Raw genomic sequence first — 27,273 nt, 5'->3', positions numbered from 1 at the left:
AGGCGCAACGTCGCTTGGATCTCAGTAGATGGGTTTCGGCGACGAGGCCGAAGATCGTATGTTCTAGTAGAGGCCGGGCGAAAGCACCTACTGTAGCTGGTACATCAGCACCTCGTTTACGCTTCGTGCCAACCCATTTGGTATGGATATGATTGAGATTTTTGTCCAGGAATTGGATCAGCTGGCGAAGTCGGCCGAAGTTGATTGGGCTCTGAAGTACGCGTCGCTTCCAGCAAAGCTTTCCATTATCCGGAATGTGGCCGAAATGGAACTGTTTAGTGTGCGGGCAGGACTTGACCCCAACGACACTTGTCATTGTTTGACTTTTTAAAACGTTCTAAATATACTGGTAACGGACCATGCTCTGTAACCATAATCTTTTCGTGCGACCAAATGAAAGGATGCCAGCGAACATGCCGTTGGATTCTATATGCGTCTTTCGGGACGTTATGATCCCACTGTGCTTGCCACTTTCTCAACAGCTCACTCTTTAATTGGTATTTGACGTGGCTGCGTGGCAGTAAGTGTTGTCCCTCTGTGGTCGAACTAGTGGCATCCTTGGCCAGACGATCAGCCATCTCATTACCTGTAATTCCCGTGTGAGCTTTAACCCATATTATACGAATCGAATGATGGGAGCAAAGTAGCTGTCGGATCCTACGAATATCCTGATGTGTTGAGCGGGGATCGCAGATAGCTTGAAGGCAAGAAGCGCTATCTGAATGTATGACCACCGGGGAGCTTTGTTGCGAGGCCCAGATGACCGCATTCAAGATTGCATACGCCTCCGCTTGGAATATACTTGCGCCCTGCGACAGACGACTACTCCAAGTCTCTTTAACTACATCCGATGAGTCGAGGACTACGTATGCACATGCCGTTGCCTCCCCGATCAGAGAGCCGTCAGTGAATATCCGTACTGTCTCGTCGGTGACCAAAGATCCCATCGAGGATCCGGTAGAGTTGAACCACGTAACCTGTAGAGGCGCGATGCCAACACTTGGATGATGTAGCTACTCCATGTGCTTCTGCTCATATTGGGTTGAACTGACCGGGTGATCATTAATCTGGATGTCCTCCCCAAGATGCAGAACTGCTGTCTGACGTGATTCATACTCCATGAATAGGCTGAGCGGTGGGTTCCCCGAAGCAACGTATAGCACGTCGGTAGCCGTGGTAACGTATGCCCCCGTTATATATAAGAGGAAGGGTCTCTGCGCCACATCCAATCTATTTCGCATCTGCTGCGTTGGATTTCTATTCCACACAGCACATCCATATGAGAGCTGCCTCTGTGCGACCGTTCTACAAAACAGTCTGCAACCTCTGCGTGCTTCAAATAAAGCAAACAAAAAGACCAACGCAGCTACTTTCCTATATCTGAGTTATATTTGTAATCATTCGTTAAACCAAGTTCCTGGATTTTTTCCCCGTTAAAACTGGGCTGCATGAAACGACGTCTTATAATATTGCATAATTGCCTATTCAAATTCTCAGGATTGTGATGTAAATCCAGCTTCAAAATTACACTATAATTTTCATCAATATGCAACTTTTGCACTGTGATTGCATTTAACGTATCTCCACTTCTAGCCACCCTGAGATTCAATATTCTGCATAAAATTTGTAATTTTTGTACAATCTGTTTAACTAGCTTTGATCTACTATAGATAAAATAAGGTTTGACGAATCTTATCTATCTCCATCCGGTGCAACGAACCGATCTGATAAGAGGAGAGTCCAGCCAAAGCCTCCTAGATGTACTAGTAGTATCTAGGAAGCTTTGGTCCACTGCAATTGACCCTCGGATTAAATTGATAGATTTTACGAACAGTGCGACTGACCCTCGTCCAAAAAAAAAAAAAAATCAATGCACAGTGTTTTTGATTACCTATGATTATTTTTTTCGTCAAAAAAGTCTTAGATCGGGATTACATTGTAAAAGTTTTAGTAAAATTCTTTTATAAAACTTAAAAAATTCTACTCATAAGCATGTCGGTTACATTCGAAGTTTTGCGAAATATTTTTTTATTAAACTTTTATAGTGTAATCCCGGCCTTAAAATCATCAACCTCGGGTGAACGGACATTTCGCTTATAACGCCAAAAAATTTCGTTGAATCTTCGATGTCGTTATAACAGTTTGTATGTAGCCTAAAATTCCTCCAACTGGGAAATTTCAAGACTTCCTCCTCCTAACCCAGTACATTGCCCACCACTCCATCTCAATAAATAGAGATAATTTCAAGACCGAAATCAGACCGGGATTACAATGTAAAAGTTTGATAAAACATCTTTTACAAAACCAAAAAACAACCAATAAACATATTGGTTACATTCGCACGAATGTAACCAAAATGTTTATTGTATGCACGTTTCAAGTTTTATAAAATAATTTTAAAAATTTTAGTGTAATTTTGGTCTTGGGACGAGATTACACTATAAAGTTTTGTACAACTTCCTTTATAAAACTTGAAAAATGCAACCAATAGGCGGATCAGTTAAAATCGCTCGAATGTAACAAATGTGTTTATTGGTTACATTTTTCCAAGTTTTAAAATAATTTTAACAAACTTTAATAGTGCAATATTGGTCTTAGGGACTACACTATAAAAGTTTGATAAAAGATATTTCACAAAATTTGTAAAAAAAAACAAACCAATGAGTTTGTTGGTTGAATTCACTCAAATGTGATCGGTAACCTTATTGGTTGAAGTTTTATAAATGAATTTTTATGAAAATTTCACAGTGTAATCCCAGTCTTAGACATATGTGAAAGGGTCCTCTGAGGCCGGTATTACATTATAAAAGTTTGATGACGACCTTTTACAAAACTGGAAAAAAAACCCCGGAAAATTAGCCGATTTGCTTGAATGTAACCGCACTCTTATTGCTTGCATTGTTCAAGTTTTGTAAAAGATCTTTTATCAAACTTTCATAAGGATATCCGTGTCTTAGGCCAGTATTACACTATAGAAGTTTTATAAAAGTGCTTGTATAAAACTTGAAAAATGCAACGAATAAGCTGATGGGTTACATTCAAGCCAATCCAACCGATCAGTTTATTGGCTGTATTTTTCAAGTTTTATCAAAGCACTTTTACAAAACTTTTACAGTGTAACACCACCTCAAGACAAATCGAAATCTCGAAGTACGGGAATTAATTATTCCAAAAAAATTGAGAAATGCTACTTTGTATGACTATTTTTTTCTACCAAAATTTTTATGTAATATCAAAAATACAGGGTGTTTCAAAAAGAATCACCCGATTTAAAAAAAAATCATTATTAAGCTTTTAATCCGTTTTGATCGAATAATGTATAGGTGGAAAGAGGGAAATCTCGAGTTTTCACGTAGTTGCCGACAGGTAGCGCTTAAGGTCTTCCTTCGGCCTCCACTTCAGTGTTTGTCAAGATTGGCTTTTCCCACTGTTAGAAACCCATTCGTAGGACTTCATTTTTCAGCAAGACGGGGCATCACCACACTGGAGCTTGGACGTTCGAGAACTTTTGAACAATCGCATTCCTAAACGATGGATCGGCCGTACGGGACCTGACGAGAGATTCGGTTGAACATCACTGGCCTCCAAGATCACCGGACCTCACAGTGTGCGATTTCTTCTTGTGGGGGGGGGGGGGGGCTTATAAAGGACTACGTTTATGTGTGTCTCCCCTTCCAGCTACATTAGCCGAACTGAAGATACGCATAACAGCAGCAGTGGATGCAAACATGCTCGCAAAAGTTTGGGACGAATTTGACCGCCGTATAGACATGCCGTGCATCCGAAGGCGTACATACTGAGGACCTTTAATTTGGTTTGTAATCAAAAAAAACTTTGATTACCCATGCAATATAAAATTAATCTTTAGTGTCTATGTTCAATATTTTTCGTAATATACGCATTTCAAAAATCGCGTGATTCTTTTTTTGAAACACGCTGTATAACTCCATTCAATCACGAGATTAATTTGCAGCGTAAAATTAATTCAAATGGACAATTTCAGGATAGACGTTCCAACAATTTAACAATACAAGTTATAGCAAGTGATATCGTTTCAAATCGCTTGGAACGATCGATTAGAAAATTTTAGTCATGGCGGAAGTTTTTCCTAGAAACATATACCAATACACTCTTTAGAAGAAAATGCGTTCAATATTTCAAAATCTGAATGTTAAAGATAAATCATGGGCTTTAAATTCTTAATACTTAAATCGTGTAAAACGAGAAACTAACCTGTAATTAATGTAATTTTTAGACGAAATCGAGAGTTTATTTTTTTAACCTATTTTTCCGGCAAGAAATGAAATTTCTATAAGCAAAAAAAAACGAACCTTTATCGAATTCGACGATTATCAATGCGGCACCAAAATGCTCATGTAATCAACGTCACCTTAAGAGTATGGGGAAGGGGCTTCGGAACAAGGATTTTTCGGATTTGTTTGAGAACCTAGTTGGAAAATTTACAACAACTAGTCTGAAAATTTCAACCCCGATCTTATTTTTGATTTGCAAGGTGAAAACGGAGTTAACTCTTATGGGCACCAAGACTTCGGGTTGTAATCGTAGCCGACAACGTTTATATCATCTGATATAGACAGTGTTGCCCTAACGCATTCCGAGGCATAACGTAGGGAGATAAAGTTTCTACCGCTCACCTGTTTTTCTTTCCCCCCCCCCCATACTTCCTCCAAGACACAGCAATAATCCATGAAATAATCGGACAATAATCCTTAGGGCACACACAGACTGGATTATTACACGTGTGTGTGTATCAAAGCACTAGTCCACGTTATAAATCGAAATAATCCACAAAAAATTGAATGGACGGTACATTGATACCACCGAATAATAAAAAAAAAAAAAAATCACGAAAATGTAAAATTCACCGTAAGAAAATACATTCCGCGGGATTTGAAGTTGCTAGGCCGGCCTCAGCCCAACAGAAGCAGTTTAACACCGTCAATAATGGGAGAAAAAAATCGGTGCTGACAGTGGCGTCGGAACCGTGGGTTGTAGTAAAACCCGGTGTTTTGTAGCACGGGGATTTTTTTTAAGGAAAGATTTTAAAACGAAAAGACCTAGTCTAGGCTAGTATCTCTCCTACATTCTTTGCCGTACCAAACTCCTTCCGAAAAATAATTCCATGCCGATCACTTCGGTAAATAACACTTAACGCCAGTGCTGTCTCAACGCATGGGCCTACCCGGTCACGGCCTCAAGCGTTGCCCCAACATCCCGGAGAAAGCGCCTCCCTCAAGCAAGGCTATTCATGGGCTCCTCTATGATTAATTTATATCGTGAAAAACAAAAAAATAATGACAATCGTCCCGGATTTAGACCCTTGTCAGAGAGGGCAGGGTCTAGACCCCCCCCCCCCGTGTGAGGCCATGGCCTCAAGAGAAGAGAAAGCCTGACAAAAGCGAGATATGTTAATTTTCGAGGGTAAGCATGCAAATTTTTCGTGGTAGGGAATCTGGAAAATCACATGGCCCGGAAGCCCCATGGTACTTTTGAGACAGTCCTGCTTTAGGCGAATTACAGATACAAATAACATAATTGTAGAAAGGAACCCCTAAAAGACAATTACACATCCAGTCACGAAATTCACTTTTTTTTTAACCCGTCCAGTGTTACTGACGTAATATTACGGCGGATAAAATATTAAGTTCTATATGGACGAAATACAATCGTTCTTTCACTTGCCAAGGTGTAGAAGCCGATTTGAGATGAGAAAGTAACGTTTTGAAGTTTTTGTGTGTGTGTAGATATAAACACACAGATAGAGTGGTAAATATTGGATGAGAGTGAGAGGGTGTTTAGAGTGTGAGTTTAGAGGGTGTGATGAATTTCATCACACCCTCTATGGTTCACGGATAGCGTGCGGAACCTTTATCTTGAAAAGAAAAGAGCATTCAGAGAGTATAAAAGTGGACGAGGTGACCTATCATTGTTTACTGATAAAAGAAGACTGTTGAAGAAAGCGATAAGGGATAGTAAAAAGCAAGTTGAATCTAGGTTGGCGGATAACATTGGCTCTGACCCAAAATCATTTTTTCGATACGTCAATAATGGATGTAAGGGGACAGTTGGCCCCCTCTCGATAGGAGGCTCAAAAGTAGAGAGCAATGTAGGCATGTGTAGTGCTTTCAATGACTTTTTCGCGTCGGTTTTTAATGGAGATAATGATATTCGATATACGGGTGTTGCATGGGGTAATAAAACGCTCAACGATATTCAAGTGGAAGACGTGGAGGTCCTAAATCTTCTAAGAAATGTATGTGCAAGCAAAGCACCAGGACCAGATGATATCTATCCCAGGGTTCTCAGGGAAGGTGCTAATGAATTGTTGGGGCCAGTCGCACAGATATACAGGAGTAGTGTTGCTGAGGGTATCGTCCCGAGAGATTGGAAACTGGCTAACGTTGTTCCTATATTTAAGAAGGGTAGTAGAGAAGTGGTGTCTAATTATCGTCCAGTGAGTTTGACGAGCTCCCTCGCGAAAATTTTGGAAATTATCATCAAAAGGCAGTTTGTGAAGTGGATAGACGAGAATAATGTATTGTCGGATAATCAGCATGGGTTCAGGAAGGGGAAGTCATGTGTAACTAACCTCCTTTGCTTCTATGATTACGTGACTAAGGCTTTGGGTAAGAGCAAAAATGTCGACGTGGTTTACCTTGATTTCCAGAAGGCATTCGATCGGGTCCAACATGGCAAACTCTTGAAGCGTTTACACGAGATTGGAATAGGGGGCAACTTGCTGAATTGGATAGAATCGTGGTTAAGAGATAGGTCGCAACGAGTTATGGTGAACGGGGAATTCTCTGGTTGGACAGACGTCACAAGTGGAGTTCCTCAGGGAAGTGTCCTTGGCCCCATACTTTTTTCACTTTTTATCGATAAACTCGATCAGGGTATCGATGGAATTACTAGCAAATTCGCAGATGATGTGAAGCTAATGGGGGTAATCGGGAATGAAAGCGATAGGGAGTTGCTCCAGACCAACTTAAACAAGATTGCAGCATGGGCAAATGAATGGGGCATGACGTTTAGCGTAGATAAGTGCATGGTCGCTCATTTTGGTTCGAACAACCCACGGTTCTCTTACGAGTTGAATGGTGTCACTATCCCGGATGCAACTAGAGTCACCGATTTGGGAATTCTCATTGACGAGCGACTTAAGTTTTCTGAACATTGTTCAGCGGTTGTCAAAAAATCGAATAGAATGCTTGGTCTCATTTTCAAAAAGGTCTCTTCGCGTTCTCCTAAAGTCATTCTTCCGCTTTTTCGAGGCTTAGTTCGTCCTGGACTGGAGTATGCTGTAAGGTTTTGGAGACCATACCTACAGAGGGACATAGACTTGGTTGAAGGGGTGCAGAGAAGAGCTACGCGTGTCCTTATTGGCACACAGGGCTTGAGTTATGAAGAAAGACTTCATTTTTTGAATATGTTTACATTGGATGAACGCAGGTGTCGAGGAGATATGATCGAAGTGTTCAAAATTTTCAATGGGATGGATAGGATGGACCATGAACTTTTAGTACACCGCCAATCGACTGCTTTTACAAGGGGACACCAGTATCGATTGGTGAGGGACAATGCAAGGTTATGGTGTCGCAGGGAATTTTTCTCCAATAGGGTTGTTAATAAATGGAATAGCTTACCCCCGGAGGTAGTAAATTGTAACACAATTGACACGTTTAAAAAGAAATACGATAAACATGTTGGGGTAAATCGGGAAGCTATCCATTCTTAGAATAAGACAACCATAAGTATTCTTTATGGGCATTGTATAATATTTTATCATGTGTATATATTGTTTGTAATTTGTGTTAATTGCATTTTTAATTGGGTTGCTGTATTTTTGAAACATATGACAACCATATTTTTATGGGCATCTTTTTATCAGCCACCTCGTTGGGCATTTTGCCTGTTGTGGTGTTGTATTTGTATTTGTATTTGTATTTGTATTTGTATAACTTTACGCCTCTGATAATTCGGCATTATATAGTTTGCTGCAGTTCATTAGGCATTAGGCCTGAGCTTCGTGTAAAAATTCTAAGTTTTGAATAGATTTGTGTGCTTATTAGACGCATGGGGGCCGTTCAAGTATTACGTCATCATGGATGGGGGGGGGGTTTCCGATTTGCTGACTTTTTATCACAAGGGGGAGGGGGGGCTTGGATAATGCTTACGTGTCATCAATCACCCTTTATGAAAATATGAGGATTCAGAGGGGCAGAGCTGATGACGAAATTTTGCCGCCAAGTGGGGGGGGGGTGTCAGCGTTTCGCTGACTTTTGCTGACAAGGGTGGGGGGAGAGGGGGTCAAAAATGGCTAAAAATTTGCTTACGTAATACTTGAACGGCCCCATGCCAAAAATATAAGCAGTCCCTAACGAAGGAAGTTAAAAAAAAGAAATGAGGCTCTTGTTTTAAAACAAATGAGGTGTCAAATGCTCGTTCCTCGACAGAGAACCGCTACCTATTTGTAATGATTACTATTCAGTCATGTATATATTATTAATTAATATAATATTAGTTAAGTTGTGCAAGTAACCTAACTAGAACGGCGGTTCTCAACCTTTTCTGACACGACGAGCGCTTTTCAGTGTATAATTTCTATGGCGGAGCCCTGTTTAATTGTATTTTTAATTGGGTTGCTATATATATATTTTTTTTGGAAATATATGACATCCATATTTTTATGGGCATCTTTTTCTCAGCCACCTCGTTGGGCATTTTGCCTGTTGTGGCGTTGTATTTGTTTAACTCGAGGAGCCCTTTTTAGTATATGACTTATATGAAGGTACACTTTAGGCCTCTTCTTTTTGTTTGTTTATCGAATTTATTGATTTATTTTATTATCCTCGAGTGGCCGCGGAGCCCCGGTTGAGAACCGCTGAACTAGAATGTAATCTTTTCTTTTCCGTTTTCCCAAAAACCCCAGGTTTCCTCTTTTAGCGGATACTTCCATTAGGGGCGAGAAAAATACATTTCAATGAAAGGAGGAGAGAGAGAGAACAGAAATATATAGGGAACAATAGCTAGTTTGATTTATGAAAGAAAATTGAACTAATTAAAGGAAACAAAAATTTATTAAGTACTAGAGCAGAAGAGACGTGTATTGTGTAAAATATTGGAACATTCGTACATTCTATTTTTTTTAATATCAATTTTTAGGGAATGTATAGAGCAGCGATTCTCAACCGGTGCTCCGCGTAACCCTAAGGGCTCCGTGTACACTTCCCAGGGTCTCCGCGGTGACTCGAGGAAAATAAAACAAATCAGTAACTTTGATAGATAAATAAAAAATAAGAGGCCTACAAGGTTCTACCATAAAAATTATATGCAAAAAGTGCTCCTCGAGTGAAGCAGGGCTCCGCCATAGAAATTATATACTGAAAAGGGCTCCGGGAGCCCAAAAAGGATGAGAACCGCTGGTATAGAGGATGAGAGCAATAAATATTGTAAGGGGGGTCATTCAAGTATTACGTCATCGTCGAGGGGGTGGGGGGGGGGGAAAGGGGGTTTCAGATTTGCTGACTTTTGATGACAAGGGGGAGAGGTTGCTTACGTCATCAACCACCCCTTTTTGAAGATATGAAATGTTCTAAGCTGCTGACGAAATTTTGCTGACGGGGGGGGGGGGGAGAGTTGTGTTTTGTTTACTTTTGCTGACAAGGGGGGGGGGTCAGAAATGGATGAAAATCTGCTTACGTAATACTTGAATGGTCCCTAAAAGCATATAAATAGAAATGGCTCTTGGGCTGCGGTACCTGTGTGTCATGGGTATATCGCTATAGGGAGACGTACTAGATCAGGACTAAAGAGAAGAAATAAAATTTCAGTAGTTCAGAAAAAGTGTTTCGTCCGTTAAAAACTCAAACTACTTTGGATTAAAGACTCTCCGAGGAAACTAATTTCTGATGCATTCATTAAATGCGAGCTAAGAGCACAGTCGCGAATTTTCGGGATAGCTTCGCCGACGCGGCTCATACGCCAAAGTAACGCACAGCCCAGGAGCGGCTCAAGTGGGGGGGGGGGGTGCACTGCAGGCTGTAAGGGGAGATGCAGTCTTGGCTTTTTATTTACAAATTCTTAAAATTTTGGAGCATAATAAAAATTCACTAGACACCGTGCGCTGCCACTCTTTTGGGCCCCACCTTCACAACGATTGAGAAAACTGGAGGGAGGAGGGAACATAATGGGCCTGGAGCCAGTGAAAGAAAATGTTATCAGCCTTATATTGACACATATTGTATGCATCAATAGGAGAAAGTCTCAACGCAAAGCTTTGACATCATTGAAGTCGTCCATTTCACCTGTAGCCATTGGATATACGAAATCACCTTTTTGGGTGGACGAGGTCAGTGACGACCTCGCGAACTTCGCGCGGAGGCCTTCTGCTATAGAAGGTGTTGACTCATTCCATTTTCAGTTGACCGTTTTGGATATTTTCGTCAATCCCCTTATTCATCTAGTATCAATATCTGAGATGCTTTGTAACATTAAAAACAATTTATGCATAAAACATTTAGAATACAGAATTCAAAACCTAAAAAAATTTAGATTGCAATCGCTGTGGTTCCCGGTGGGCCATGTTAAGGTTTGGAGGGGAAGGAACCCCATTGGTTCATTCTCTGATAAGGCCCATGTGTTTGCCTCCTATTAAATGAATTTATCGGAATATCCCCAGGTTTAGGCTGGTTACAGCTAATGTTGTTAATATTTGATCATCACCTATATCCGGGCGAACCAAATTGACACTGATGTTCCTAATGATAAAAACATGGATGCTACTAGGAAAAAGCAGTTGGGAGGGGGGGGGGCGTCTGATGCATCGGACGCTGGATCAACAAGGGCGCCATGTTTGCACTTTATTCATTCAAAATTACGTTGCATCGAAATGGGTACTTGACCGGACGACAAACTCAGGTTCTTTTTTCTAGTTGACGTCAAAATGTAATTCACTTTCACTCTCGATAGCCTGCTCAAATAACTTATTTTTGGCGGACTTGTGTACAGTCAGGGCGGCAACTAGATGCTTGGTCAGCCGAGGCAAGCACACATTTTGGTGCCCCCCCCCCATAATGTCGAAGGAGAGGTTGAAGACTGAAATTTGCGCCCCTTCTAGTCCGGCGCCGTGGCTCCCACAAGGGTAAGACTGACAGGGCTCTAGCTCTGATCCCGGGACAATTCTTACAATTTTTTAGTTTCTTCACGCTGTAAATTAGCTATAGAAGAGGCCCGCCAAAATTCTTAGCCTACGGGTCCTGCTCCAGGATGTGGGGGCCGTTTCCCGCGCCTGGGGCACCGGACCCGCCTGCACCCCCTAGTTGCGGCCCTGTGTAGTGATGACTGTAAACAAGGTTTTAATTTTCGCACGCTGTTCCGAGAAAGTGTCAACATGAAAATAACTATTGAAAACATTTTGTATGAATTGACATTTTTTTGAAATAGTTTTATACGTTTGGCTTGTTGCTAAAAACCAATCGACAGCTGAAATTAGAACCTTTGGCAGCTAGGTCAAGAACGCATTTCACCCCCTCCATTCCGTGTAATGTAGGAGCAATTTGAGGGTGAATTCAGTCCTTTCTGGCCTAAAAATTCACACCCGACGTTTCACCTGCCCTGAACGTATGAGTGACCGTATGAGGGATCGAGTGACCGTATGAGTGATTGACTGTATGAGGGATCGAGTGACCGTATGAGTGACCGTGTGAATGATCGAGTGACCGTATGAGTGACCGTGTGAATGATCGAGTGACCGTATGAGTGACCAAGTGAGTGTGAAATGAACTGTAGGAGTGCGTTAGTGACCGTACAAATGACTCACCACGTGAGTGACCGTATCAACTAGTGTGCAATTGACTTTATGAGTGAATGACCGTATGACTGACCACGTGACTGACCGAATGGCCGTATGAGTGAGCAAATGAATGACCGAATGGCCGTATGAGTGAGCAAATGAATGACCGAATGGCCGTATGAGTGAGCAAATGAATGACCGCATGAGCGACCAAGTGATTAACTGTATGAGTGATCAAGTGAGTGATAGTGGGATTGACCGTGTCAGTGACAAAGGGAGGAATTGAGCGATGGAACGTTTGAGTGAATAAGTGACTGACCGAATGAGTGACCAAGTGAGTGGCTAATTAAATACTGGTGTAAGTTTCCTAGTGAATGATTGAGCGTATGAGTGACCGAGTGGCTGACGGAATGAAAGACAGAGTGAATGCTTGAATAAATTTGCGAGTGACTGAGTGATTGAGCATATGAGTGATCAAGGGAGAGACCGAGTGGTTAATTGCATGAGTGACCAAGTGAGTGACTGTATATGTGACCAGGTGAGTGACGGTACGAGTGACCAAGTGAGTGACTGTATATGTGACCAGGTGAGTGACGGTACGAGTGACCAAGTGAGTGACTGTATATGTGACCAGGTGAGTGACGGTACGAGTGACCAAGTGAGTGACTGTATATGTGACCAGGTGAGTGACGGTACGAGTGTTAAAGTGAGTGATCAAGGGACTGACCGTGTGAGTGACCAAGGGAGTTACTGAGTGATGGAACGCATAAGTGAATGTGCGACCAAGTGAATGACTGCATGAGTGACCGAAAGATTGATGAAGTGAATGACCGTATGATTGACCCAGTGAGCGACTGAGTGATTCACAAAGTGAACGATTTAGTGATTGACAGAGTGAGCAATTGAGTGATTGGCAAAGGGTGGAGTTGTCTGCAAAGATGATCCTCCTCATCCCCTCCCTTTTTATAGGTGGTTACGTAACACTGAGTGACCAAGTGACTCACACTTTAATGAATTCTAAGAATTTAGAATTTTCAGTTTAAGCATAAAATATTTTTCCCAAATTTACGACTCACACCGGTGTGGTCACTCACACTATCATTCATATATTCACTCATACGGTCACGCGTACGGTCAAGGTAGGCAAAATGACAGGGGGTCAATTTCTGATTCACTTGATTACTCACTGAGTAACTCATATGATCACTCACTGGGTCACTCATATGGTCAGGGCAGGTGAAATGTCCGGGGATAAATTTTCAATTCACTCGATCACTCATGTATTCATTCACTTGGTCACTCATGCGATCAGGGGAAGCAAAATGTGACGAGTAAATGTCCAACTCACTTGTACCATTTCATATGTTCACTCATAGAGTCACGCGTACGATAAGGGCTGGCGAAATATCAGAGATAAATTTCCGATTTACTTGATTACTTACTGAGTCACTCATATGGTCACTCACTGGGTCACTGATATGGTCAGGGCAGGCGAAAGGTCAGGGCGAAATTCCCGGTGTGAAATGTCCGGGGGCTAAATGTACCGGGGTGAGATGTCAGGGGCGAAATTTCCGGGGACTAAATGTACTGGGGACGAAACGTGCCAGGGGCGAGATGTCGGGGACGAAATGTCGGAGGTGAAATATCGGGGGCAAAGGTTCCGTGAACCCTCCCTCATACACCTTTATGAGCAGCCACGGGTCGAAAATACTTCCGACGCCTGTGGGGGGCTGAAACGCGACTGGGAGCAGAATATGCAGCAACAGCACCACCGCGCGACTAAAGGGAAATCGCACAAAGTTCACCAACGCAATAGTGCAGAAAACGCTTCGTCCAATCGCTAACATGCGAATTATACAAATAAGACATAAGGGGGCACGTAGTAAAATTGCAACAGCTACATAGGCGGAATTGACTTGGAAGTCTGGAGGGAGGGGAACGGTGATGTCAACTGATATATACATTAGATCAGTCGACTCCACCTTTAACTCTGGGGGTGGGGTATTGCCCCCCCCCCCGTATCTCCGCCCATGAACAGCTATAACCATAGATGTGATTATGCTGTTACTTTTTCATAGCCCCCCCCCCCCACGAATATGAATAATAAAAAGATTAATAAGAAATGCTGCGGCTTACCGCAATGTAAATGTATCGGAATATTTGTGTAGCTTCGAGACCCCTTATTATCATCTTGATGTCCCTGAAAAGCATTTGATTAAATCAGAAAGAAAAGGTAATTTTTTTTTATAACGCCCCCGTTATTATTATTATTTTACTAAGCAGGCTTAATGCCCTAGCAGACACAGAAGTTAGTATAATCCAGTTCGGGCACAAAGAAAATTAACGTTTCCAAGGTGTGCCACATTTGGCGACTTTCTGAAGCGTACCTGAAGTCCATGCCACCCAAATCAGGCATATCCATGTAAAAACGCCCCCGCCGAGACGGATCGGGTTCTCCAAGTGCTGGGACCACTTTGATGTTACTTTGCATGACTATTTATTCTCGTTTTTGCACAACAGTGTTAAGATTCAGTTCAAACTTAATGATGCAAGATTGAAGGATTTAGCCGCTTCGCTTACAAGTGGTAGGCGGGAAATTCGGATGATCTCCGTTTGACAAATCGGATAAATATCGTAACCTTGTCCTAACCTAACCGCATGTTAGAAAAAAAAGAGGGGGAAAAACATTATAATAGGTAATATATTCTCTATTTTCAGTAATACTTAGAGATAAGAGAGTAAAATACGAAGCAGATTTATCTTTTCACAATCACCTACCAGTTCTCTTTTACTCTTATGTACATGTATATAGTAGGGTACATTTAGAGGTAAAAATATTTTTTTCTTCTCGTAGGGTTGCTGTTTGTTCCTTTTTGTCGCACCACGGACATTTTCTGCACACGAGGGCTAATTAGACCGGGACCTACAATTTATTGCCGATTCCGAACGGCAGGCTTGTTTTTTTTTTTTATACTCATCGAGTGGTTGGTGCGTTAACCCCTCGATGGGGGAACTCCCTGCGGTAGATTTTTTTTGCTGCGTTCAAGTCGCCGATTTTTTTTGTACCCCCCTGTGTCAGGAAAGTCTTCTGGCAAGGACGAACCGGGTATCGAACTCGCGACACCTCTAAGCATCCTTTGGTACTTTAAGCGAGTATCTTATCGACCGGGCTACCGCACCCTCTCGTAGGGTTGCAACAAAGTTTTGCGGTGATGAGAGAGGAAAGAAAACGAGGAGACTTGCTGGAAATTATTCCATTGGCGTTTGGACGCAATATTACGTCCTTCATCGTAAAGCGGTTAACAATACAAATTTATAGCAATCGATATAATTTTATATTACTTTGAATCATTAGTTAAAGATTTTTCATCTGGAATAATAATTTAGTGTCAGACTTGATAGAGAATTTTCTCACCGGGGGCAAGTTGTCATAATAAAGTTTCGAATTTTTAAATGTTTTTAACACTTTTTCAAACAATAAAGTACATTGTTACCGAAATATGAATGTTTGTAGAAGTAAACACGAACTTTTATCGAATCCAAAATGTCGTCATAATGTTCATGTAATAGCCAAAGTTCAATCAATAACGAGGTGTGTGCAGCGCCTAAAACTGGATCAAACGGATTTCCCATGGCAAAAATCTGCCATATCCGTATATAAAAACGCCATCCGAGACGGATCCAAATCTCCAAGTGCTGGGACCGCTTTCTCCAAATAAAATTGAAAGATGCACTTTGTATGACTATTTTTATCGCACAATATCTCGGTGTGGAATCAGTGTCGTGTTACGATTCGGCTTCGAATCTTCACACGCATATCGGGGTGCCTTAGATGACACTTTAACAGCTCATACCCCTTCATCATCGCTTTGCCAATTAAATGCAGTAGTGCATTGAAGCCATGGTTGGTGCAAGAGAATAGGGATGATGTGACAATTTACGCGTCATCTCTCACCATCTCAAGATGGTGAAAAATTTAGAAATGTGGCTTGAAGTAAATCTTCACCCCGGGAATTAACAGCCAACTTCACAGGAACTAATGGATATCATAGTTTCTCTATATATGTTCCCAATATCATAGTACCACCATATTGGTGTAAATTGGTGCTAACTAATTATGTGATATGACGTAATATAAATAATAATTAAGCCACCATACGATGGCTAAGATGCAACATATCAATAGTGATGTGTAATTAATGATATACAGGTATAGGTACTCAACTTGGTTACATTGGAAGTATACGTGTAAATCATGAAGTATTTACTATGCCTTGTGCCAGTACGGATAAATTAGGCCGGTATTACGCTATAAAAGTTCGATAAAATTTCTTTTATAAAATTTCAAAAATGCAACCAATAAGTGTCTCGGTTACATTTGCGCAAACGTAACCGAGACTATTATTGGTTGAATTCTTCAAGGTTTATCAAAGAGCTTTTACAAACCTTTTATAGTGTAATGCCGGCCTTAGCCATACAACACAAGTAGGACATGTTATACATAATAAGGCCGGTATTACACGATAAAATCCCTTGTATAAAACTCAAAAAATTCAACCAATAAAGTTCATAGGTTACATACGAGCAAATGAAACTGATAACCTTATTGGTGGCATTTTACAAGTTTTATAAAATTCATTTTATAAAACTTGAAAAATCTTACCAATAAGGCTATTGGTTACATTTTAGAAAATGCAACCGTTGACCTTATTGGCTGCATTTTTCAAGTTTTATAATAGGACTTTTATAAAACTTGAAAAATTCAACCAATAAGTGCATTGGTTAAATTCGAGCAAATGCAACCGGCGATTTTATTGATGGAATTTTTCAAGTTTTATAAAAGGACTTTTATTAAACATTTATATTGTAATCCCGGCCTAACACATGTAAGATATACACGACAGACACCCGGAACATTGTGTCTGGGCATCTCGAGAAAATATTTAGGCTTTTTAAGTCTAACAGCATCAGTGCTATTATAGTTGGAGATTTCACGATGATGTTCGTAGTCAGAGTTGTGTAGAGAATCATGGCAGTTTCTGGCGAGAGCCTTTTTGGCATAATCCACGATTGTTTCAATCTTGGTATTATTTCTGTGCATATGCGTATTTCCGATGAACCAGGGGGGGACCTGGTAAAACTGCCAATTCAGCTCAAATTCATTCACGCGAGCTTTAACAGTTTTGCTTTTCAAAGTTATATTAATTTAAATAATTTTAAATCGTCTAGAATGATTAATTGAATACTTTTAAAAACGGTAATAATTCATAATTTACTGGCAGTCCCGTACCCGGCGAGAAAATTTTCTATCATGTTAAACCATTACAATAGATAAAAAAAAAATTCACACATATTTTATCACATTTCTTATGAACAAAATGCATCAATTACTTTCAAACTATGAATAATTATAGAAAAAACAAACGAACCTTTATCGAATCCAGCGAATGTCAAAAAGTCACCAAAATATTCATATAAAATCCACAATCCAATCAATCGCGAGTTATACTCAGCCTAAAACTCCTTCGATTGGGTTCCCCGACAAAAATCTGCCATATCCGTGTAAAAACGCCCCCCGAGACGAATCCAAATCTCCAAGTGCCTCGGAACCACTTTCTCCGAAATAAAATTGAAAGATGTTACTATGTATGTTTCTTTTGCTTGTTTTTGCACAATATCTCGGTATGGAATCAGCGCCGTGTTATGATTCAGCTCAAACTTTCACTAGGTCAAGAGGAGAAAGAGACACACACACACAACACACGAGAGAGACGGAGAATAATAATAAACATGTAAAGGTTAAAATACGTGAAATAAAGGTAGACACATGTATAAGAAATAGTAATAAAGAAAACGTTGCCGACCGACTCGTTTTTTTTTTTTAACAGCGTTGAGGTCAGGTTCTCTCAAAGTAACACACGTACAACCCTTTTCTCTTCTCCTTTTTTACACGTGTTGCCATCGGCATACAAGAAAACATTACGTAATATTGCATAATGGTTATTATATATTTTTTTTACACATATCTATATTCCAATATATATTGAGAGAAAATCATATTTTTTTTTTTTGTTGAAATCCAACGTATATTCAGGGTCGAATTTCTAATATGCTAGTACATATTGTATTTTGAAATCGCATTTTATATCGTGGGGTTAATGGCTTTGTATTATGTCAATAAATGTTGGTTAATTGTATTTTCGGTTTGACCTGGAATTATATTGAGTATTGTGAGTTGCATGGAGACTAAGCACGCGATGTACTTAAATTTCATGAATGTGTGAGTATGTAATAGGTATTAACCCTTTCAGACCCTACTGCTACTAATGTGTGTTGTGCTCTTTCTCGCTATATAGAATTTTGACTTTAGAGAGTTAAGCTCTAACTTAAAGAATTGTGTAAGTATTGAGTTAGAAATACTGTAGATAATGATATTTGAGGGGCTTTCATCAGATGGCAGAACTTGAAGTTGAACTTTCAGTGGTTTTTTTTTTTTTGAGATGGCTTCCAGGAGAAAGTGCCTCAGGGAGAAATTTTATCGATAACTTAAAATTTAATAATAAAATTCTGGGAGAAAAATTTATGTGAAGACGAATACACCCTGGATGTCATCTTGGCTGAAAAGAAAAATTGAGCAAAGTGAATTGTTTCTTGGCGGAGGAAAAAGAAAGGTTTTTCTGACATTTATGCGTTTAATGCATTTTTTTGAGTATCAAAAATGCAAAAATATTTTGAAAATTCCATAAAATCAATGCTCGGGTCTGAAAGGTTTTACCTAATTTACTGATAGCTGAATGTGTTGATCGGGTTATATCAGACGCCAGTATTTTAGAATAGTTAGACCTCGATTTACAGAGTGTCGGGTTATTTTAGGTACTTCATGAATTCGTAGAAAAAATTTACAAAACTGGTTGGTTCAGTAAAACGATGTGCCAAACGCCTAGTGTTTCGACAAACTTATTCACAGAATGTCGATGCGTGTGAAAGGTCCAAGGGTGTCCGGAGTTCAGAAATGAGTGATATAGCCCCTGGGAAAGGCGCTAAAACAATCGGACGCTATAAAAGACACAGCTGCAACATGGGAATTGTTGATTGGCTCAGCCAGGAGGCGATAAGAAATCATTTTTCTGAGGAGGTCGATTAGCAAAATAAATTGATATCGCTCCTGACAAGACAAAACATCTTGAATCTATCGTTTACGAGCACCCTGGTGCTCCTTGAAGCATTTGAGATGGCTCAATGACAGATGACACTGAAAAACTATTTTTTAAAGAGCCCTGTAATCCTCGGAATGTAAACTATAAATATCTTACACTCTATTATTTACAGTGAGTTTACTCTATTTATTTCCTGGTTGTTATTGTGCCATAAAGTAATTAAAAATAACTTTTGTGTAAAAGTAATTTTCCCTATTTAAGACTTCATTTCCCTTCTTTTTTTCCCCATTTAACGCCAACATTTTGTAAGGTCCGGATTATCCAAGGTTTCCATTCTCCGAGTGACGTTCGGTTCACATTGGCTTTGATAATTAATCGCGGTCTTACTGTAGTATTTTGAAACACAGCCGCCCTTAGGTGGTGGTCACACCCTAACGCTTAATGATTGGAGACTTTCATCCAGTGCCGTCTTAAGGCATGGGCCCATCTGGCCACAGCCCGGAGCCTCAAGAGAAAGGGGGCCTCACAAAAATGAGATCTGGTTAAAATTTCCGATAATTTGCCCGGTAGGGCCTCAGAAAGATCACTTGGCCCGGGGACCCATGATGCTCTTAAGACGGCCCTGCTTTCATCAATTCCGAAATTATTTCTTGCATCGATTATGCATTTTCACTAATTTTGAAATTATTTTTTTGTATCAATTCTGAATTTTCACCGATTCTGAAATTATTTCCTGCATTCATTCTGAAAAATGATAAATTTCATCATTTCTGAATAATCATCCGAATTCTGTAATTATTTTCTCCCGTTAATTCTAAATTTTCATCAATTCCGGAATTATTTCTTTCATTAATTCTGATATTTTTTCTGATGCTCGAATATTAGTTATTTCTATTATTTTCAATTCATCGCGTTTAAATTGCCATTAGTTTTCCTCTCATTTAGTTCAAAATTACAAATACAAATACAACGCCACAACAGGCAAATTGCCCAACGAGGTGGCTGACTTAAGAACATTATGGATCCCCGAGACATTTTTTTGGAGGCCCTACCTACTACTGCTACACCACACATGCACCCCTCCCACACCCCCCCCCCCCGCGGAACCCCCAACGAATCGATACATGATGGAATGTGCGTGTACGTGTAGTGAAACCTGACGTGAAGTTTTTATTTGTTTCTCTGTAATGCTTGTTATGTGTAGTGCTGCCATCTGCCACCAGTTTTTCTAACTATGAGTGAAGTGTTATGATTGAATGATTTATCGTTGTAGGACTGTTGCTCTCTTTGGCGAGACTTTTTAACGGGGAGATCGACTCGCATTTGCGCCTTGAAGTTGGGAACCACAGAAAACCAACTTCAGCCGACCACCACTGTGGGGTTCGAACCCGGATCCTCGCATCGCGAGTCCGTCACTATAACCACTCGACCACCACAGCGGCCTTGGGGAGCACATGATGCTCTTAAGAGCTCCCTCAGTTTTGAATTTTTCATCAATTTTGTGTTAATTTACATTTAGTTGTGTGTTCAAATTCTTTTGTATGTTCTTTCTTTGAGCGTTCCTGTACATTTTGAAACGGAAGACGCCGATTGCCCCCCCCTAAAACTAAAATGTATATAATCGACGCAAGCGGGGGGGGGGAAGTCCCCCTTCGACTTCCCAGGGAAGACGTTCGACTGGCCTATTCGCACAGGTCCCCGCGTCTGGTACGGGCGCCCTGTTTTGAAGATCCTATTTGCCGTGCCGTTACTTGCACTTACACTTAAAATTAGTGAAATGTCTACAATTCTCCAAACAGCATGTACCTACATCATTTCAGATGGTAAAGGAAAAACTTCAATATTGCAATTAAAATTCTCTAGATAACGGACATCTATGAGACAGGAATTTTAATCCGCTGACGGGGAGTGTGTCCCTTAATGCAGTATACAGGGTGTCCTGTAAGTCCTAATTCGTCCTTTTCTCGTCAACCGCTCGTCGCAGAAGTACAGTTCTACCATGAGAAATGTTCAAAATGTGTTCAAAAATAACTCTGTATGAGTTTCGAGAGTGAAAGAGAGCACAAGCAACTTTCCAATTGGGTTTCTGAGGACGGGGTATCAATGTAAAAAAGTTAATGTTCATATTTCAATAACTATACAGTCCCTTGCACCAAGAGTCAGGTATCTGTGTTCTATATAGACGTTATTTGGATAATTTTCCCAATTGGAAGTATGCCTCTGGTATCAACGGTTCTCGGGGCGCGGTAGCCCAGGTCGATAAGATACTCGCCTTAAGTACCAAAGGATGGTTAGAGGTGTCGCGAGTTCGATACCCGGTTCGTCCTTGTTAGAAAACTTTCCTGACACAGGGGTACAACAAAAAATGGCGACTTGACCGCAGCAAAAAATTGCTACCGCATTGAGTCCCCCATCGAGGGGTTAGCACACCAACATCTCAATGACTATAAAAAACAAGTCTGCCGTTCGGAATCGGCAATAAATTGTAGGTCCCGGTCTAATTATCCCTCATGTGCAGAAAATGACCATGGTGCGACAGAAAGGTAAGGGGAATTAAATAATCACCCTGTATACACATATACGTTTATAATGAAATTTATTTAAGCCAGGTTTAAATTGCGCACTGTACGCTGTATAGCAGAAAGCAAAACTAAGAGAGGATAGTTTGTACCCAGATTGGCCATATATTTAATGTTTTTGTCTTAAATCGATGAATTTGGCGTGATTTCTGCCCAATCGCGCTCCTATGACAGGTAGTTTAACGCAGCTTTTCCAACATTTTTTCTTCTACTGCAACACCCTACATCACCTCAACATCACGGAGGTCTTCCGGCCAAAAGAAATTTCATATGTTCTTAGACCACCGAACTTAACTGAGAGTTGCAGCTCACAAATTTGTGGTACGCAGCAGTATTTCCCAACCTTTTTTGATGCCGCGAACTACCCGTAGTCAAAGTCAATACTTCGCCGACTTCCCTGTAGCGTCAGAAGGGCAATTTCAACGCCGCCCTCCTATAAAATCTAAAATTTATTTAATTAATTTATTTTTTGACAAATTATAACAAAAATGAATGAGTTGCAATTTCACAGCACAAAATGTGTCATTCATGCAGTGATAGTAAATGAAAATTATTCTGCGGTCTTCTAAAAAGAAGCCTACTCAGGGTCCCCCTCCGGTTCAAAAGCGCTGTTCTACATTATATACAGTAGAACCTCATTATAACGGACTAGAAGGACTGTGAAGGTTGTCCGTTTTAATGAAAGCCCGGTTTATAACAAATAATTCTTATAGGGATGTAATTCAAGAAGATGGGAGTCAATTAAAGTGCAGTAGTCATTTGTAAAAACTGTTGACTGTGTCTATCAAATAAAAACGACCGCCAAGATAAGGTTATATTGAAAGAGAAATGTACGTGCATTAACCCCTTTACGATCACGGACGTAATATTGCGTCCAAACGTCAGTGGAACAAACTTAAGTTCTCTGTGTTTTATTTCCTCTCTCTCTCTTCACCATCGCGGAGATTTAATCAACCCTATTATCTACTGAGAAGAAAGTTGCTTTTTCTTTTTCTTCTTTCTTTCTATACTCCTGTTAATGATTTTTTTTCTCATACATAGAATTATCTTACTAGTACATTATCTACCTTATCTATCATATGATTTTTCCTTTTATACACCCCCCCCCCCCTCCTTCTTCTAACGTGCAGTTTGGTTAGGACGAGGTTACCAGATTTATCGCCGATTCGTCAAATAGAGATACTCCAAATTTGTTGCCAAAAGCTTGTACGTGAAGTGGTTTATCCTAATTTTTCTGGCTGATGAGCGGTGAGACATGCGCCGCTGTAGTGGTCGAGTGGTCATAGTGACGGACTCGCATCGCGAGGATCCGGGTTCGAACGTCACCGTGGTGGTTGGCTGAAGTTGGTTTCCTGTGGTTCCCAACTTCGAGGCGCAAATGTGAGCCGATCTCCCCATTAAAAAGTCCCAGAGCAACAGGCCTACAACGATAAATTATTCAATCATTACACTTCACTCATAGTTAGAAAAACTGGTGGCAGATGGCAGCACTACACATAACAAGCGTTACGGGAATATAACAGAAACAAACTTCACATCAGGTTTCACTACATGCACACGCACATTCCAACATGTATCAATTCGTTAGAGGTTCCGCAGAGGAATATGGACGAGCTGCATGTGTGGTTTAGTAGTAGTGGTATGAGACATGCAACGGATCCATGTTTACGCAGAACAACAGAGCGGTCGATGTTTAATCGCTTGCTTGGAAATGCTTTTAAAACTTTCAATACTTTTTCAAATGCTTGAAACGAGTTTCAAATTCGTCAGATAAAAACAAGTACTCTTTTATTATTACTATTATTATTGCAATTTTTTTAACTTTGCGTTATAAGCGAAGTGCATTATAATTGAGTCCGTTATACCGAGGATCTACTGAGCTGTCTTTTATAGTTCAAATTTGAAAATTATAGTGTCAAACCGCATCATTTAGGACAGGGGGTCTTCAACCTCTGGCCCGCGGGCCAAATGTGTCCCTCCGAGCTTTTCGCTGTGGTCCGCAGACCATTTTTAGAAAATAGCTACTTTACATAGAAAAACGATTGGATTCCAAAAAAAAAAAAGCATTCATTAAAGAGCTCTTTGAACAGGAAAATCTGTATTTGCAACCATTAGATACCTTGCAAATTTATTGTAATATTGTGCGTATGATATATTAAAAGGACCGTCACAACGAATTCGGGGGGACCCGGAGCCAAAACAGTTTTTGAGGCGTATGACTGAGGCATATAGGCCACATATTTCGAGAGGACAATTTTGGCATCTGTAAGGAAAACACAACTGCAGAATTCACAGAGAAGCTAAAAAGAATGAAAGAAATTATTTTAGAATCGTTGAAAAATAAAATTCATAATTGATAAAAATCTATAATTAATGAAAATAATTACTGAATTATTGAAATAAGTAATTGCAGAACTACGGATGGAAATAATTTCAGAATTGTTAAAATCAATTTTCTCTCTCAGAATTGTTAAAAATAATAATTCATGAAAAACATAATAATTTTTGAACGAAATAATTTCAGAATCATCGGGCAAATTTCACAGATTCAATTAAAGAAATAATTAATTAATGAAAGGAAGTTATTTGAAAATAAATTAAAATTTAATGAGAAATAAATTCAGAGCAAATAAAAGTGTTCAGTATTTTCTTGGATACCTTGATTAATAACCGAGAATACCACAGTATGACTTGGTGGCCCGCGGGCACCGTGGGAAGTTTAATTTAGCCCGCAATGTGTCTTAAAGTTTGAAGGTTCCTGATTTAGGATCTCCCAATGGACCCGAGGCCACGACCTTCTCCCTAATTGACCTATGTATTAAATTGGTCCTGCATCTATGGACAGTTATGATATATATATATACACTGCTGGCCACCCAAATTGCAACACCAAGAAAGACAAGAGATATCGCAACAATATTTATTTTGTAGATAGCATGTCGACCAAGCATCAAATGATTAAATTTATAGACTTCTGTGAAGTGTGGTTCCTGCCAAAATCAGTAGCCAGAGTAGCCGCCATTGTTGGAGATCACCGCTGCCACACGCCTCGGCATTGATTCAAAGAGACTTTGGATGTGTTCTTGGGGTACAGCAGACCAAGCAGCTTCCACGCGTTGCCAAAGTTGATCTGGTGTGGCAGCTGGGGATGTAATCTGGGTCAATCGTTGAGCAACCATGGACCACATGTTTTCTATCGGCGAAAGATCCGGAGAGCGAGCTGGCCTGGGAAGCAATTCAATCTGGCGATTGACGAAGAACCTTTGGACAATGCGTGCCACGTGTGGTCGCGCATTATCCTGTTGAAATATGGCTGTGGGCAAGCCCTGAAGGTAAGGAAGGACAACTGGCTCCAACACCTCGGAGATGTAGCGCTGGCTTTTTAAAGTACCGGCAATGCGTACTAGAGGAGTGCGAGAGTGATATCCAATACCGCCCCATACCATAATACCCGGTGCAGGACCAGTGTGGCGGTGCATAACGCAGCTGTTCAGCATCCTCTCTCCACGGTGTCTCCAGACTCGAATCCGACCATCGTGGTGTTGCAGACAGAAGCGTGACTCGTCAGTAAAGACAATTTCATTCCATTGTGCCGTCCACATCCTTCTTTCATCGCACCATTGGCGGCGGAGACGTCTGTGGTTCTGCGTCAAGGGTAGACGAAGCAATGGACGTCTTGCGGACAGACCACTCTGCTGTAAACGGCGTCGAATGGTACGCGCAGACACTGGATGATGCGGTACAGACTGAATGTGCTGTGCTATGGTTCGTGATGTGGCTGAGCGATCCGTCACTGCCATACGCACAATACGCCTGTCATCACGTGAAGTGGTGCACTGAGGTGGATGCGATCGAACACGTCGGTCCGTCGTACCCTCCTGCATCCAACGATCACATATCCGCATTACAGTTGTTTGGTTTCACGACTACCGATTTCCCTGAAAGATAATCCACAATCTCGGTAGGCCACTATCCTTCCTCTGTCGAACTCGGATACTTGATCAAAAGATGATCGTTTTTTTGAAAAAACCACAAGAAGAACACAATTGCCGTACTTCAAATCGTCGAAATCTCCAAGCCTTAAATAGCGCTTTGAAGTGGCGCCACAGGCGCGCGTGATGTGCGTCTGCGCTGAAATTCTAATCATTTGCATATCTCACCTCCGCTAATGCATGTTGTAAATTTCATATTATTTGCATCCTTCCTTCAGGGTGTTGCATTTACAGTGGCCAGCAGTGTATATATATATATGCTTACGATCCCCCCCCCCCAACTATTATTTCACTTGATAGCATTATTAGTTGGTACTTGATACTTTGTTAATAGCCGAGGCCCCGTTAAAATATCTTAGGATCAGAAAGGAGCCATGAGGTTCCAGGTTGAACACTAGTGATGAATCGTACGCGATCACTGGCAGTAAGTCACAAATTGGCGAGATACCTGAATTTCTCCCGCTTTCGCGAGAAGGAAATATGGTCAGTATTACGAAGTACGAAAGCCTGGATAACCAAGAGGAGATCGAGATGGTGTTCGGAAAGAAAATTCACATTCCTCTGTGGGGAATCGAGCCACCACTCTCTCACTGTCCGGGCGAGTTGCCACATCAGATAACCCTCAGGGCCACATTTGGTCTGCGGATCAAGGGTTTACTATAGCATTGAAATTAACAGAAATTGATTATAACATACAAAGATAATATAATATAAAATTTACTTTCGAGATTTTAACTTTTTTTAAAAATATTTTTTGCATTCAATTTTTTTTTTTGTCTGGGGGGGAGGCGCACGAGCCCCCTCCTCCTATGCCCCCCCCCCTCCCGAGTACGTTTCTGATCCTACCAATACGCGTTACGAGGTAGGGACGGGGGCATTGCTGACGAAATTTTGCTGACAGGGGGGGGGGGTCGGAGTTTTGCTGACTTTCGCTGACAAGAAGGGGGGGGGGAGGAGGTCATAAATGGCTAAAAATTTGCTGACGTAATACTTGAACGGCCCCCCTAAGAGAAGACGATATGCTGAAAATGCTTGTCATATCCTGGAATTTCTTAATTTGGATCTTGTCGTGTTTGTCTTAAATCGGTAATTTGAGAAATCATCACTAGCTTTCGTTGAATCGACTTGTGTTTCCTCATGTCGAAAAATTTGATTAAAACATTGATTCAAATGTTTTTAAATACGGTCACTTATCTGAGATGTTATGTATAGGAACATAATTTTAGGCATTTAATCGGTAAAGTCAAACAAATCAAGTGAAATTAAACAATTATTAATAAAAATTATAATCGAATTTTGATCGGATTGATCGAATTTTCTTTTAATGCGATTAAAAAAATGATCGATTAATCGGACCATCCATACTTATTTTGAATCACCAAATTGCACGATTTCCTTTTATCATCAATGAGAATTCTGGTCAGCAATACTTCCCGCTGTTTGTGGGTTTTAAATCTGATTACTCACCGTTTTACCGCAAAAGAAAGACTGTTTTGCCTCTCGATACCATTATGGATCGGTATGTAGACCAGTGGGTCTTCGTCTCGCCACAAAAAGTCATGGCATGCAATTTGATGGAAATCAACGAGATACGAGAGAATACAATGACATGGATTGAAACTGACCGTCGGCAAAGCGAAATGTCACCGCATATTTCTCAGAATGTGACACATAAAATATTTCTTTAACACTGCAAGGTATTTCAGAATCTTTGTACGTGAATGTGTTCAATG

General features: G+C 40.6%; 1 protein-coding gene across 1 annotated transcript in view; it reads right to left on the bottom strand.

Moving 5' to 3' along the window:
* The window catches only part of LOC149083634 (very long chain fatty acid elongase AAEL008004-like), a 47,071-nt gene extending 29,318 nt beyond the window's left edge, over positions 1–17,753 (bottom strand). Inside the window, exon 1 of the mRNA XM_089234118.1 lies at positions 17,242–17,753. The gene's annotated coding sequence lies outside the window, so the exon portion shown is untranslated. The remainder of the gene's footprint in view (positions 1–17,241) is intronic.
* Positions 17,754–27,273: the final 9,520 nt, after the last annotated feature.

Source organism: Pholcus phalangioides, unplaced genomic scaffold (assembly GCF_987345545.1).
Source record: "Pholcus phalangioides strain wild (caught in Gottingen) unplaced genomic scaffold, Ppha-v1.0 ptg000008l_1, whole genome shotgun sequence".
NCBI lineage: Eukaryota > Metazoa > Arthropoda > Arachnida > Araneae > Pholcidae > Pholcus > Pholcus phalangioides.
The sequence above is the reverse complement of the archived record's forward strand: the minus strand, read 5'-3'. Positions and strand labels throughout refer to the sequence as shown.